Genomic DNA, 17,351 nt, shown 5'->3' with positions numbered 1-17,351 from the left:
TCCTGCCTCAAGCGGGTGGAAGTCCCACCTGAGAACAGTTGAAGGCCGGGGAACCACAAAATATGGGTAGGATCCCCAGGCCAGGCGGAAGCGGGTTTGCCACTGACTTTTCAGTCGGTGGACGGCTCCCGTCCGCCGAAGGAAAAATCCTGGCCATATACTTTTAGAATTTACTGGCTACCAAAGAATCATAAGGCGAGTGGGAAGAGGGCCTAAAACAAGTGTTGGCACTTCATTTACTTATATAAGGGGTCCTATCACCTGTTTTAGAAAACTGCCAGTGATATCTGAAAAATGGTCTCACACAAGAAACTGATATCTTTCAAGTGTAATTTAGGCTTGAGAAGTTGGTCCCCGAAATTGGAATCTTTGAGCCTGTTTTACACCCATAAAACATGCACAATGAGGTCCAATTTCCAGATCTGAGTTAACATGGCAAATGTTTAATATTTTTTTGAGAATCCATTAGGCAGTCATCGTGTTAGGTAAGAACCCCAAACACTACAGTACTGAAGAAGTTAAATTTAGTGGGAACTGAGCTCCGAATAGTACAGATTTTAATTAAGTTCTCATGTCATGATGTAGCAGGTACAATAAAAGGTTTTGACTAGTGTTACACTACATATATATGTTAGGAGAGTCATCTGTGCCACAAGAGACTTGACTGTCGATTCAGCTTTTTTAACTATAATATGATTTGCTCGAATACATTTGCATTCAGGGAAACTGGCCCAGCTATGACAGAAGAAATCTCATATGATATACACTTGGACATGTGATTGAATCTTTCTTAATATTGCCAAATTGGAGAGGTACTGGCATCTAAAGAAACTTTAAGATCAAAAAGACAAGATCAGTAATAATAATTGGTCCACCCTTTGACATGTGAACTTCCAACTTGTAGGTCAAATGTGCCTGTCAGGTCACATAGATGTTAATTCACTGTTGAACTGTCATCCTGGTATAGTAGCGTAGGGAATCAATTAGCACACACGAGTATGAAGGACTTCAGTCCTCTCTGATGAAGCCAATTTTTAACTTCTTCCTCATCGTAAGATTATGGAATTTCTTTCCTGTAATTGTTTTTAGTCACTTATTAATTTTGACACAATAAAAGTCATACCAGTTTGAAGGAACACTTTAGGGGAGAAAGTGTAGCAGTTCTGTTAGGTAGAACATAAGAACATAAGAACTAGGAGCAGGTGTAGGCAATTCAGCCCCTCGAGCCTGCTCCGCCATTCAATACGATCATGGCTGATCTCATCTTGGCCTCAACTCCACTTTCCTGCCTGTTCTCCATAACCCTTCAACCAATTACAAATTAAAAATCTATCTATCTCCTCCTTAAATTTACCCAATGTCCCGGCATCCACTGCACTCTGGGGTAGTGAATTCCACATATTTACGACACTTTGAGAGAAGTAATTTCTCTTCATCTCTGTTTTAAATCTGCTACCCCTTATCCTAAAACTTTGACCTCTCATTCTAGATTGCCCCACAAGAGGAAACATCCTCTCTACATCTACTTTGTTAATCCCCTTAATCATCTTATATACCTCAATTAGATCTCCTCTCATTCTTCTAAACTCCAGAGAGTAAAGGCCTAAACTGCTCAATCTCTCTTCATAAGACAAGCCCCCTATCTCTGGAATCAATCTAATGAACCTTCTCTGAACTACCTCCAGTGCAACTACATCCTTTCTCAAGTAAGGGGACCAAAACTGTACGCAATACTCCAGGTGCAGTCTCACCAATGCCTTGTACAGTTGCAGCAATACTTCCCTACTTTTATACTCTATTCCTTTAGCAATAAATGCCAAAATTCCATTTGCCTTCCTTATCACATGCTGTACCTGCAAACTAGTCTTCTGCGATTCATGCACGAGGACACCCAGATCCCTCTGCACCGAAGCACTCTGGAGATCATTCGACTTCTGATATGGGGTTGTGAATACAATCCCAAATTGGGCTAACTATTTGTCAGCTTCATTGGACATCTTATTGTAGTTAATAGATTGACCACTAGATGAAACACTATGTGGTAGAAAAAGTGTTAAATATTGGGGAAGAAAAAAACAAACTGACATTACTAACGTACATTGGAAAGAAATTATATTGACAATAACCATCTTAGCCTCCTAGCAGAAAGAAAGAAAGTGGGAACTGTTAGGAGAAACAAGTAAACTATTCTGTACTAATACTGAGGTTGATGATCATCTTGTGAATGGACTGTGTGTGACATTTCATTGGAAATTATGGCATGTGTCATGCCCGTAGTGGCATGTCTATTCCTAACTTTAAACATGGACTGTGTCCAGCATAGAATCTTCTGGAACTGAATTTTCCTTTTGTTTCAAATGAACCACAATGGACATTAAAAGTGGACGTGGACTGCAAATGGCCACCGAAGGACAGCTGACCTGACCTGTGTATTCAAAAACTGACTCACAGTCTGAAAGGTGTCATCAACTCCCATCCTGGAGACATTCCTGAATTGAATAGGTTTCTCCTGAAACAAAGAAGGTCTTAACCCTTCTCAGGACGAATGTCTTAAAACAATAAACCAGGATGGGACTAATCAACCTAGACGTCCACTATATTTGGGAAAGGAACTGTGAGAAGTCACATGGTGGGGCAGCCATGTTGTTCTCTTTTTAAAAACAAAGTGATTCCTGACAACGCTGACCGCCACTGACGTCATCAGGCTGCGCCGCAGTGAGCACATGCACAGACGTTCTCCTGCTCTCTGCGCATGCGCTGCGTTCCGGCTTGCCAGGGCTGGTTAACGCATGAACCGATGACGTCATCGCATGACATTGCATCTTCGTGCAACACGCCTGGTCGGCCTCTGCACATGCATTTTATGAAATGCCAACGGGTATTCACGCATGCGTCAAGCTTCGGCACAAGTCTCTGAAAGGAGGACAGGTGTTGTCGGGCATTTTCTCACATTTTATCGCAATTATTTAGCCATTTTGAAGATTTCAGTCTGCTTCATTTTTATCAGAAAGAGGAGAATGCTCCAAGGTAAGTTGCTCTGAAAACACTTCCACTGTCTGGAGCACTAGATGTGCTCCAGTCCCTGTTGGAAGTTGCTCTGAAAACATTCCCATTGTCTGGGCCACTGCATGTGCTCCAGTCCACTGCCCTGCACTAAAATCCTTTCCATTGTCTGGGGCTGTGTGCAGGCAGTACATGTGCTCCAATCCCTGGTGTAAGTTGCTCTGTTCCTGCACCCATCAGAGCAGTGCACAAGGACACACAGCCACATGTTTCCCCATCCGCCCTTGAAACAACCATGAGAGCCTTGTGAGCCTTCGCAATTGCCAGCTGCTTCCTGTCAAGCAGAGAGGGCGTCCAAAGCGGTCAAGCACTTGGGGAACATTCAGCAAGAAGAGAATGAGCACTAAAAGAAACAAGCATGCCATGTCCACTATTAACACAAATGTAAATGCTCTTGCTGTGTGCACAACTGGTGAGTTGGGAGTGCAGCCACACTGTTCTCCAGCCTCAATGTTGCTTTAAGGCAAAGGTAGATAAGAGTGAAAGAAATGGAAGGGGACGCTGATAGTAGCAGGCAGGATTAAATGGGAGCGGATGGCAAGGCGCTGGAGTACCATAAACACGAGCAGGGAACAGCTGGGCTAAATGGCCTGCCTTATGTTCATAGTCCAAAAGAAATGTGCTTCTTTTTCCAACCGGCCGGTACGTCTTTTGTCGTTGCAAGTTTATGGCGCATGCGCAGAAAAATGCTCTTCTCCCTCCCCCCCCACCCCCCCCCCCCCCCCCACTCCCCACCGCCCCAGCTGCTGTCTCCGGCCGCTCCGCTTCCCTCCGTCACAGGCCCGTTCGCTCGCCAACTCGCCAGCCGCTCTGCTCCGCCCCCTCCCCAGCCCGCTCCGCTCCCCACGCCCTCCCGCTCCCCGGCGCCGGCCCGTTCCCCGGCGCCGGCCCGCTCTCCGGCCCGGGCTTGCTCGTTCGCTCTCTCACTCCGCCATTGTGTACTGCCATGTGCTTGGTAGGTTGCCTCCCTGTGATTATTTGAGCAGCGCCATCATTAGTCCTGGCGGCTGCCGAAAGTAGCAGACTGTGACGTTTTGGTGGCACATGCTGCCTTTTAAAAATCTTTAAAATACAGACTTCAGAAAAAGCAGCAAGACCAGGCATTACCATCATGTCTTAAAAGAATTGGAGGCCGTAACATCTTAAGGTCTCCGAGCCTGTTCCTTTTCAAGTCCACCAAAAACCCAACCTGCTAGTGATGAGACTACAAGCAATTAACTTTGTGACCTGCTGAAAATCTAGATTTAGAGATACAACACTGAAACAGGCCCTTCGGCCCACGGAGTCTGTGCCGACCATTAACCACCCATTTATACTAAACCTACACTAATCCCATATCCCCACCACATCCTCACCTGTCCCTATATTACCCTACCACCTACCTATATTAGGGGCAATTTATAATGGCCAATTTACCTATCAACCTGCAAGTCTTTTGGCTGTGGGAGGAAACCGGAGCACCCGGTCTGAGATTCAGACGACTAGGCTAGATGGGATTGAGGTTCACAAGGAGGAGGTGTTAGCAATTTTGGAAAGTGTGAAAATAGATAAGTCCCCTGGGCCAGATGGGATTTATCCTAGGATTCTCTGGGAAGCCAGGGAGGAGATTGCAGAGCCTTTGTCCTTGATCTTTATGTCGTCATTGTCGACAGGAATAGTGCCGGAAGACTGGAGGATAGCAAATGTTGTCCCCTTGTTCAAAAAGAGGAGTAGAGACAGCCCTGGTAATTATAGACCTGTGAGCCTTACTTCGGTTGTGGGTAAAATGTTGGAAAAGGTTATAAGAGACAGGATTTATAATCATCTTGAAAATAATAAGTTCATTAGCGATAGTCAGCACGGTTTTGTGAAGGGTAGGTCGTGCCTCACAAACCTTATTGAGTTTTTCGAGAAGGTGACCAAACAGGTGGATGAGGGTAAAGCAGTGGATGTCGTGTATATGGATTTCATTAAGGCGTTTGATAAGGTTCCCCACGGTAGGCTATTGCAGAAAATACGGAAGTATGGGGTTGAAGGTGATTTAGAGCTTTGGATCAGAAATTGGCTAGCTGAAAGAAGACAGAGGGTGGTGGTTGATGGCAAATGTTCATCCTGGAGTTTAGTTACTAGTGGTGTACCGCAAGGATCTGTTTTGGGGCCACTGCTGTTAATTTTTATAAATGACCTGGATGAGGGTGTAGAAGGGTGGGTTAGTAAATTTGCGGATGACACGAAGGTCGGTGGAGTTGTGGATAGTGCCGAAGGATGTTGTAGGGTACAGAGGGACATAGATAGGCTGCAGAGCTGGGCTGAGAGATGGCAAATGGAGTTTAATGCGGAGAAGTGTGAGGTGAATCACTTTGGAAGGAGTAACAGGAATGCAGAGTACTGGGCTAATGGGAAGATTCTTGGTAGTGTAGATGAACAGAGAGATCTTGGTGTCCAGGTACATAAATCCCTGAAAGTTGCTACCCAGGTTAATAGGGCTGTTAAGAAGGCATATGGCGTGTTAGCTTTTATTAGTAGGGGGATCGAGTTTCGGAGCCACGAGGGCATGCTGCAGCTGTACAAAACTCTGGTGAGGCCGCACCTGGAGTATTGCGTGCAGTTCTGGTCACCGCATTATAGGAAGGATGTGGAAGCTTTGGAAAGGGTGCAGAGGAGATTTACTAGGATGTTGCCTGGTATGGAGGGAAGGTCTTACGAGGAAAGGCTGAGGGACTTGAGGTTGTTTTCGTTGGAGAGAAGGAGGAGGAGAGGTGACTTAATAGAGACATATAAGATAATCAGTGGGTTAGATAGGGTGGATAGTGAGAGTCTTTTTCCTCGGATGGTGATGGCAAACACGAGGGGACATAGCTTTAAGTTGAGGGGTGATAGATATAGGACAGATGTTAGAGGTAGTTTCTTTGCTCAGAGAGTAGTAGGGGCGTGGAACGCCCTGCCTGCAACAGTAGTGGACTCCCCAACTTTAAGGGCATTTAAGTGGTCATTGGATAGACATATGGATGAAAATGGTATAGTGTAGGTCAGATGGTTTCACAGGTCGGCGCAACATCGAGGGCCGAAGGGCCTGTACTGCGCTGTAATGTTCTAATTCTAATTCACCCGGAGGAAACCCACACAGACACAGGGAGAACTTGCAAACTCCACACAGGCAGTACTCAGAATTGAACCCAGGTTGCTGGAGCTGTGAGGCTGCGGTGCTAACCACTGCGCCACTGTGCTGCCCCTCAAGAGAATCCTGCAATGACTTCGATATATGACTCCAGCTATTGAATCCACCTTACCACACTTGAGGAGTGAAAATGCCTTCTTCACCAGGCCCGCAGCGCATGCCTTTTCCCCAAGATGAGCCAAATCTCGTGGCTTATAAACGATTCCTTTATTTGCAATTTGTAAAAGTACACTATCCTTTAATGGCTTTCCTTCTCATGTGTGGGTGTGTGAGTGGTGAGTGAGTGATGTATTGTTAGACTTTCAAGTTGAATGTGTGAATAAAAATAATCCTCTTTATTTAAATCCACAAAAAGCATGCTGCTGGTTATTCAAATTGGCCATATACTCAGGGGTTAAGAAACACACACATCTTCCTTGTCAAAAACACACTGATTATAGACAGTAAAGGGAAAATAACTGGGGTTTCAGTTCTCTCTCAATTCTGTCTGTAACACATGGAAAACCATCAGACTCCCATAACATTGGATCTCCACTTCTTGCACATGCACATTTTCAGTGGGATGGAATAGAGGAACATTGGATTTTCTTTACCTTCGGCTCTTGATCTCCTGTCTTTCAGGAGAGGGAAAGTTGTCAATGGGTTGAAATGTCTTTTGAACCTTTCTAAAGACTTTCAGAAATTTGTCACCACATTGTGGCACTTGCCTTTGATTGCCCCCAATCCCTTTCAATCTCATGTACATGGCAAGTTAACATGCTGACAATCAGAGTGTACAGTGCATCCTTCCAAACCTAAACTCAGAACTGTGAATAACTATGCAAGTGTGTTTCTCAATTACATTTGAGTGCTATTAACACATTACCCTTCCAGTAAGTTGGCTACCGGTTCTTAACTATTTACAACTGACATTGCCAATGGATGTAAATCAGTTTAATGTTTTGAAAAATATATGAAGTTTTTCATGTCGGGAAAAAATAATTATGCAAACATTGAAATTATAAATACTGTATGGACTTTGTATAAAATCAACTATTTTATGAGGGCTGGGGATTTTAAAGCAGCGGAAAGTTTAACATGGATTTGGAAAGGGTAGATCATGCCTAACAAACCTAGTTGAAATTTTTGTGAAGTAATTAAATTAGTAGAGGTGGAGAATATCTAAGAATGTAGTTTCTATGCCTCTCCAGAAGGCATTTAATAAGGTTCCACATAAGAGACTGTTCGCTAAAATTAAAGCTTATGGAATTTAAAGCACATTATTGATTGGTTACGCAGTAAAAGACAGACAGTAGGGATAATAGGTATGTACTCAAATTGAAAGGAAGTGAATAGTGGTGTCCAGCAGGAACCTGTGCTGGTGCCTCAACTATTCATTATATTTTTAATGTCTTACATAACCTAATAGAGAGGCATATGTCCAAGATTGCTGATGATACAAAGATTGATGGTACAATAAGTAGTGTAGATAGGAGCAGAAAATTACAAAGAGACATAGATTAAGTGAGTGTGTGAAACTGTGGTAATAGATTACAATGCAGTTAAGTAAAAAGTCCTCCATTTTGGATCACAAAGGATAGATCCGAGTACTATTTAAATGGTCAAAAGCTAGTAAAAATGGAGATCCAAGTAGTTTTAGGGGCCCATGTGCACAAAAATGTAGTAGTCAGGTGCAAAGATTAATCAAAAAAGGTTAATAATATGTTAACCTTTATAATTAGAGGGCTAGAATATAAAAAGGTTTGCTGCAGCTACACTAAACACATCTAGAGTCCTGTACATAATTCTGGGCACTGCACCTCGGAAAGGATATATTGGTCTTGAAACGAGTGCAGCGCATATCCACCAGTAGGTTTGAGTGCTCCAAGGGTTAGATTATGAGGCAAGATTACATAAATTAAGCTTGTACTCCCTTGAATATAGAAGGCCAAGAGGTAATTTGATTGTGGTTTTTCGGATTTTGAAGGGAATTGATCAGGTTGATAGAAACTTTCTCTGCTGGTGGGGGAGTCTAGGACACGGAGATGTAACCTTAAAATTAGAGACAAGCCATTCAGGAAAGAAGTTAGGAAACACTTTTTCATGCAAAGGGTGGTAGAAGTGTGGAAAAGTGTCCCTCAAAAAGCAGTAGATTCTAGCTCAATTAATCACTTTAAATCAGAGATCAATATATTTTTGCTAGACAAAGATATAAAAGTATATGGGGCCAAGGCAGGTGGATGGAGCTAAGATACAGATCAGTCATAACCTCACTGTGTGGTAGAACAGGTTCAAGGGGCTATATGGCCTACCCCATTCCTATGTTGTATATATAATCCTTAATTTTAAAGAGCCACTGGTAATAAATTAAGCATTCAACTTTGCTGTTATGTTTGCTGATTTTTACTTCTTTCTTCCCAAGATTTATTCTTTTCTTGTCTAAACTCCCTCTCAGCAGATTATTCCTCTACGAATTGGTGAATAAGCTACTTCTGGACCTTCTCTATAAATTCCTCTTGTTTTTAATCTCATTCTGTGCTCTTGCAGACCTTTTTTTTGCTAAGATAAGCAACATGAGGAAGTTTATCACTATGCAACTCTCCACTTCTCAGCAGGGGTTGTGTAAGAACGAAAGAGGTTAACTGGATATAGAAGTATAGATTGCATTTTATTTTGGCATTTGAGTTTAATAACATTTTTCCACTCTTCATTATGGAGCGGACCCTACCTCTCCACTAAGACTTCCCCCAAGAGAGGTAAAGAAGTCATCATTGTGTAGCAGTCATGCAATAATCTTCTGGGATTGTCCATGGAGCATATCTGATTGGGTATTAAAATATTTAGCTATCTAGGTTATAAATGAGAAATAACTGCAAGCTTGATGCTCTGATTTGCATTTTTTAATGTTTGAGTGATTCAGCAATAAAACCTTTTCTTGTAACATATTGGTGAAAAAGGATATGAGTATAAACCCTAAAAACAAAAGGGAAAGGGTGATGGAGGCCTTTCTGTCAGAATCTTTTCATTTTAGCTCTGGAGTTTGCTTTCTTTAGAATTAGAACTTGGTGTTGTCACTTGTATTTGTCACTCTTGCTGGGGAGTTCCAAGTGCAGTTATCAACATCCAAGTTATACTGTTCCTCTCTGAGAATCACACTGTATCATTGAGGAACTTTATCCATGTATGCTTACAGAGAGCATCAGCCCCTTCCCCGACATTAGCTATTTTTAAATGTTAGGGAAGAGTCAGCAAGGATGCCTGCTTATAATGTTATGAAAAATTTAATGAATTTCTAAAATGCCCATGAGAACCATCTAATTCTTTTTTTAAATCTGTCTTTATACTGGAGTTATACCTGAAGCAATGCCAAACACAAGGGATGTTAGATGGCCTTCCTCAGCCTGTGGTGGAAAATTAGAGAGCAAGTTGTCAAATTGTGACTTAACTCCAGAGTTATGCAACTGTTTCCCATTAATGTAAAAGTGGCAGTAGAACTGCAGTCAAGAGACAAGTTCCTTGCATAAGGATAGAAAGAACTTGAATTCATATAGCAGGATTCCTCAGGATCAGCAAAAATGCCTTTATGTTGATGATTTACCTTTGAAGTGCAATCATTGTTGTTTTGTAGGCAAAGCTGACAGCTAATTTATGCAGAGGAAGGTCCCACAAGTAACAAATGATTGGCCAATTAATCTGTTTTTGGTGGTGATGGTTGAGGAATAAATATTGGCCAGCATTATTCCAACAATGAAAGATGAGTCATATTTGACAAGATTTAATAGCAGTGGCGTGGTGGTTCTGCATTCTGAGGAATTAATGTGTGGCACAAAGGAACACAAGGACACAAGTTCGCTGCATCGCCTCCCTCATCCTATGTTGTTCTGTATCTGAGCAGGCTGTAACTAGGAGACACCCAGCAAGAGACTGGGTGTTTCCGCAGCAAATGACAATCATAGAATAAGTTCTCACAGGAATGCTCTTACATAGTTCCTAGTAGCTGACTAAGAACATTGGTAGAAGCCTAGGAATAGTTCACCCATTTAGCAGTTGAGCTGTAGTTTGTACATAGCCCATCAAGATTTTAGCAAGGGGAGATGTGATTAAGATAAAGATAAAGGGCGGCACAGTGGTGCAGTGGTTAGCACCGCAGCCTCACAGCTCCAGCGCCCCGGGTTCAATTCTGGGTACTGCCTGTGTGAAGTTTGCAAATTCTCCCTGTCTCTGAGTGGGTTTCCTCCGGGTGCTCCGGTTTCCTCCCACAGCCAAAAGACTTGCAGGTTGATAGGTAAATTGGCCATTATAAATTGCCCCTAGTATAGGTAGGTGGTAGGGGAATATAGGGAGAGGTGAGGATGTGGTAGGAATATGGGATTAGTGTAGGATTAGTATAAATCCTCAAATTAGTATAAATTCCTCAACCATCACCACCAAAAACAGATTAATTGGCCAATCATTTGTTACTTGTGGGACCTTCCTCTGCATAAATTAGTATAAATGGGTGGTTAATGGTCAGCACAGACTCGGTGGGCCGAAGGGCCTGTTTCAGTGCTGTATCTCTAAATCTAAAAAAAAACTACATTGATAACTTAAAGAGACTGGTATGGCTCTGGTTTCATGCATATGTCATAGGAATGTAGGTTTGATGCTGTAGCTAAACCAACGTTAGTCAAGATGATATTTTAATCAAAAATATGATTAGAGTTCAGGATCAATAGAACTCTGGAAGAAAAATGCTAAGTGAAACCAAACTGTCTGGTACAACCCAGAACATAGGGTTAATTATTCAGGAAAATTTTCATTTAATCTGGAACCAAACAATAGGATACTAAATTAAGTGCACGAGGAAAAATGTAAATGAGGAGGCCAAGCCACTTTACACTTTGGAGCAGAAGCAGCTTAAGAAGCTTGCTACCATCTTCACAATACCTTCCTTTTCCATAGCAACATAAGAGTATTGAGCCAACATTATGATATTGTGAATAATTTACTGTGTTTCATCAAATCATAGCCCAATGCTGTTCCCAAGTTGCTAAAGAGAAAGGATAAACTAGCTGCAGAAACGTAATTGGCTCTAAAGCAGATTACTTAGTGGATTTTAGAACCACGACCAGGATTGTCGGGTTCTACTGCAATTCATTTTGTTCAGTGGAAGTGTCTGTGCAGTTTATAGTTGTTCTTCTGTAATATGGGTGTTAACCTGACATTTGCAATTATGTAGGACAAGCAGTATTTCTTCTTACCCATGGTTACCTGACAGGCTACAAGCACCTCCATCTGCTCAGAATGTAAAATGCATTCCTTGATATAGGAATATTGCGGATGTTGGAAGACTTGTAAAAGCACGGTGCAGTTGATGTCAAAATTGAAAATTCTGCAAACACACAGCAGGCCTGTCAGCATCTGTGGAGAGATTAGACAAGCTCATATTTAGGGTGTGAAGTCTACCATAAAATTGAAAAATAAAATATGGTCAGACATATTAACATAGTCAAAAAAAGGAGAGAGAAAATTTTTATAATAGCCCGGATTTTTCTGTAATAATAATGGTGAGGTTATCAACACTCACCCTTATTACAGGGTAAATCTGATAGCAATTTCCGGTGTCCTTACAGGTGCACTTTAACACAGAAATCAAGAACTTGCTGAGAGAGGAGATATATCCTGCTGCTCCACAGGGTGCGCTGTTGCAGTAGACTTGGCACTGAAATCATGGTAATGGCATGAACTTATGGTACTTGCACACTAGTTCCCCACTAAAAGTGGCTGAACAAGATAGGGCTAGTGCATTCAGGAGTAAATTAGTTTTTAATGGCATGATAAGGATAATTAGTGCTCCCTAGCCCCGAAAAATTAGTTTTACAAATGTGGTCTCTCATTCCCTCAGGAGGAAATTAACATTAGAGATATAAAAATATATTTCCTGTTTTTTACTTCCTAGTTTAGAATTTGCATGTCAGACTGAGAATTCTTCAATCAGATTGGTTGAAGAGTTGAAAAATCTCACTGTTGTTTGACCTGTTCACAGACACCACAAATCTGCACTAATATATATGCCAGAATACAGGAAATCCCATCTGATAAACTCCCGAGAGTCTCTGGGCAACTGTAAATGAGGTGAATGTTGAAAGCAAAATCAGGGCCATTATATGTTATACATATATTGGGCTTGATTTTGTTCCCAACCCGTGTCATTTTCCATTGCGCAGGCCAGAAAATCAGAGTGGCAGCAGCCGCCACAGAACCCAACCGCCGGGAAGATAAGGCCCAACAATCCCAGCGGTTGGGGAAGTTCCATGGCAGCCTCTCCGCCACTCTGCGATGGGACCCGATTTAGCATATTGAAATAACACATTTGCATGAATTAAAATATAAACCGCAGTGATCTTACCTTCAGTTTCTGATCCTCAGCGTGAAGAGCGGCACTCACACGCCTTCACTTCCCTAACCAGGAAAGCTGGCGCCACCGAGGTCGGGAAGAAATGAACTCTGCACTTGGATGGGTGGGAGGGGGGGAAAGATTAACTCTGTACTCTGATGGGTGTCGGGGTGGAAGGGGTGAACTCTGCACTCTGAAGGGTGGGGGGGGGAAGGGGTGAACTCTGCACTCTGATGGGTGTGGGGAGGGGGAAGGGGTGAACTCTGCACTCTGAAGGGTGGGGGGGGAAGGGGTGAACTCTGCACTCTGATGGGTGTGGGGGGGCAAGGGGTGAACTCTGCACTCTGATGGGTGTGGGGGGGGGGAAGGGGTGAACTCTGCACTCTGATGGGTGTGGGGGGGGGGGAAGGGGTGAACTCTGCACTCTGAAGGGTGGGGGGGGAAGGGGTGAACTCTGCACTCTGATGGGTGTGGGGGGGCAAGGGGTGAACTCTGCACTCTGATGGGTGTGGGGGGGGGGAAGGGGTGAACTCTGCACTCTGATGGGTGTGGGGGGGGAAGGGGTGAACTCTGCACTCTGATGGGTGTGGGGGGGGGGAAGGGGTGAACTCTGCACTCTGATGGGTGTGGGGGGGGGGAAGGGGTGAACTCTGCACTCTGATGGGTGTGGGGGGGGGAAGGGGTGAACTCTGCACTCTGAAGGGTGGGGGGGGGAAGGGGTGAACTCTGCACTTTGATGGGTGTGGGGGGGGGAAAGGGTTAACTCTGTACTCTGATGGGTGTGGGGGGGGAAGGGGTGAACTCTACACTCTGATGGGTGTGGGGGGGAAGGGGTGAACTCTGCACTCTGATGGGTGTGGGGGGGAAGGGGTGAACTCTGCACTCTGATGGGTGGGAGGGGGGGGAAGGGGTGAACTCTGCACTCTGATGGGTGTGGGGGGGGGAAAGGGTTAACTCTGTACTCTGATGGGTGTGGGGGGGGAAGGGGTGAACTCTACACTTTGATGGGTGTGGGGGGGAAGGGGTGAACTCTGCACTCTGATGGGTGGGAGGGGGGGAAGGGGTGAACTCTGCACTCTGATGGGTGTGGGGGGGGAAGGGGTGAGCTCGAACTCTGATGGGTGTGGTGGGGGAAGGGGTGAACTCTGCACTCTGATGGGTGTGGGGGGGGGTGGAAGGGGTGTACTCTGCACTCTGATGGGTGTGGGGGGGAAAGGGTTAACTCTGTACTCTGATGGGTGTTGGGGGGGAAGGGGTGCACTCTGCACTCTGATGGGTGTCGGGGGGGAAGGGGTGAACTCTGCACTCTGATGGGTGGGGGGGGAAGGGGTGAACTCTGCACTGGTGGGTGTGGGGGGGGGGGAAGGGGTGAACTCTGCACTCTGATGAGTGTGGGGGCGGAAGGGGTGAACTCTGCACTCTGATGGGTGTGGTGGGGGGGGGGGATGGGGTGAACTCTGCACTCTGATGGGTTGGGGGGGGGGGAAGGGGTGAACACTGCACTCTGATGGGTGGGTGGGGAAGGGGTGAACTCTGCACTCTGATGGGTGGGGGGGGAAGGGGTGAACTCTGCACTCTGATGGGTGGGTGGGGAAGGGGTGAACTCTGCACTCTGATGGGTGGGGGGGGCAAGGGGTGAACTCTGCACTCTGATGGGTGGGGGGGGGAAGGGGTGAACTCTGCACTCTGATGGGTGGGTGGGGGAAGGGGTGAACTCTGCACTCTGATGGGTGGGTGGGGAAGGGGTGAACTCTGCACTCTGATGGGTGGGGGTGGGGAAGGGCTGAACTCTGCACTCTGATGGGTGTGGGGGCGAAGGGGTGAACTCTGCACTCTGATGGGTGTGGGGGGGGAAGGGGTTAACTCTGCCCTCTGATGGGTGTGGGGGGCGAAGGGGTGAACTCTGCACTCTGATGGGTGTGGGGGGGGAAGGGGAGAACACTGCACTCTGATGGGTGTGGGGGGGAAGGGGTGAACTCTGCACTCTGATGGGGGGGTGAAGGGGTAAACTCTGCACTCTGATCGGGGGGGGAAGGGGTGAACTCTGCTCGTTGTTTAAAAATGGTACCAGCACCTGCTACCGCATCAGTGACACTGTGAATGGCATCGCCAATGCTGCCCCCTCCATGTAATTGGGGGGGCAGCCGCCGTGAATATGGAAAGTGGCCTCCCACCACAGAATCGTGGCGGCGTGGGTCCCACGGGGGAATGACCACCATTTTCCATGCAGCGGCGGGACTACAAAATCTAGCCCATTATGTGTCAGCCTTGGCTCAGTTGGGAGCACAGTTACTTGTGAGTCAGAATGTTGAGAGTTCAAAGACCACTCCAGAGACTTCAGCACATAAACTAGACTGAAACTCTGGTGCAGTACTGTGGCAATATTGCACTGTTGGAGGCATTGTCTTTTGGATGAGATATGAAACCAAGGCTCTATTTTCCCTTGAAAATAAAAGCAAAATACTGCGGATGCTGGAAATCTGAAATAAAATCAAGAAATTCTGGAAATACTCAGCAGGTCTGGCAGCATCTGTGAAGAGAGAAGCAGAGTTAACGTTTCAGGTCAGTGACCCTTCTTCAGAATGAGCAAATATTAGAAATGTAAAATGTTATAAGCAAGTAAAGCGGGGGTGGGGCAAGAGATAACAAAGGAGAAGGTGTAAATAGGACAAGGTCACTGAAAAGCTGACCAGAAGGTTGTGGAGCAAAGGCAAACAATATGTTAATGGTGTGTTGAAAGACAAAGCATTAGTACAGATAGGGTGTTAACGGACAGAAAATTGAACAGCCGCAAGTACAAACACGAAAAAAAACATTGGATAAGCAAACTGAACAAACTAAGATGAAATAAAATAAAATAAACACATAAAAAAATATTTAAAAAAGGAAAAAGAAAAAAATAACTAAAAATAAAAGTCAAATGGGGGGCTCGGCATGCTCTGAAATTATTGAACTCAATGTTCAGTCCGGCAGGCTGTAGTGTGCCTAATCAGTAAATGAGATGCTGTTCCTCGAGCTTACGTTGATGTTCACTGGAACACTGCAGCAATCCCAGGACAGAGATGTGAGCATGAGAGCAGGGGGGAGAGTTGAAATGGCAAGCAACCGGAAGCTCGGGGTCCTGCTTGCGGACTGAGCAGAGGTGTTCCGCAAAGTAGTCACCCAGACTGCGTTTGGTCTCCCCAATGTAGAGGCGACCACATTGTGAGCAGCGAATACAGTATACTACATTGAAAGAAGTACAAGTAAATCGCTGCTTCACCTGAAAGGAGTGTTTGGGGCCTGGGATAGTGAGGAGAGAGGAGGTAAATGGGCAGGTATTATACCTCCTGTGATTGCAGAGGAAGGTGACGTGGGAAGGGGACGAGGTGGTAGGGGTAATGGAGGAGTGGACCAGGGTGACATGGAGGGAACGACCCCTTCGGAATGCTGACAGGGGAAGGAAGGGGAAGATGCGTTTGGTAGTGGCATCATGCTGGAGGTGGCAGAAATGGCGGAGGATAATCCTTTGGATATGGAGGTTGATGGGGTGGAAAGTGAGGACAAGGGGAACCCTATCACGGTTCTGGGAGGGAGGGGAAGGGGTGAGGGTAGAGGTGCGGGACATGGGCCGGACATGGTTGAGGGCCCTGTCAACCACTGGGTGGGGGGGGGGGAATCCTCGGTTGAGGAAAAAGGAAGACATATCAGAAGCACTGTCATGGAAGGTAGCATCATCAGAGCAGATGCGTCGGAGACGGAGAAACTGGGAGAATGGAATGGAGTCGTTACAGGAGGCAGAGTGTGAAGAAGTGTAGTTGAGGTAGCTGTGGGAGTCAGTGGGCTTATAATGGATATTAGTGGACAGCCTATCACCAGAGATGGAGACAGAGAAGTCGAGGAAGGGAAGGGAAGTGTCGGAGATGGACCATGTAAAGATGAGAGAAGGGTGGAAATTATAAGCTTCTTGAAGAAGTTTAAGAAGAGCAGCAGGAATAAGCCAGGGAACTACAGGCCGGTGAGCCTTACATCAGTGGTGGGAAAGTTATTGGAAGGGATTCTGAGAGACAGGATTTATCTGCATTTGGAAAGGCAAGGTCTGATTAGGAATAGTCAGCATGGCTTTATGCGTGGGAAATCATGTCTCACGAATTTGATTGAGTTTTTTGAGGAGGTGACCAAGAGGATTGACAAGGGCTGGGCGATGGACATTGTCGACATGGACTTTAGCAAGGCCTTTGACAAGGTCCCGCATGGTAGGCTGGTCCAGAGGGTTCGGACACATAGGATCCAGGGTGAGCTAGCCAATTGGATACAAAATTGGCCTGGAGATAGGAGGCAGAGGGTGGTAGTGGAGGGTTGTTTCTCAGATTGGAGGCCGATGACCAGTGGTGTGCTGCAGGGATCAGTGCTGGGCCCTCTGTTGTTTGTCATATATATTAATGACTTGGATGAGAATGTAAAGGGCATGATTAGTAAGTTTGCAGATGACACCAAAATTGGTGGTATAGTGGACAGTGAAGAAGGTTGTCTAAGGTTACAACAGGATATAGGTCAACTGGGAAAGTGGGCAAGGGATTGGCAAATGGAATTTAATGCAGACAAGCGCGAAGTGATGCATTTTGGGAAGTTAAATCAGGGCAGGCCATATACAGTGAATGGCAGGGCCCTAGGGAGAGTTCTTGAGCAGAGAGACCTTGGGGTGCAAGTACATAGTTCCCTGAAAGTGGCAACACAGGTAGACAGGGTGGTGAATAAGGCGTATGGCACGCTTGCCTTCATCGGCCGAGGCATTGA

The sequence above is a fragment of the Heterodontus francisci genome, chromosome 1 (genome assembly GCF_036365525.1).
Source record: "Heterodontus francisci isolate sHetFra1 chromosome 1, sHetFra1.hap1, whole genome shotgun sequence".
Taxonomy (NCBI): Eukaryota; Metazoa; Chordata; class Chondrichthyes; order Heterodontiformes; family Heterodontidae; genus Heterodontus; species Heterodontus francisci.
Note: the sequence above shows the minus strand (reverse complement) of the source record.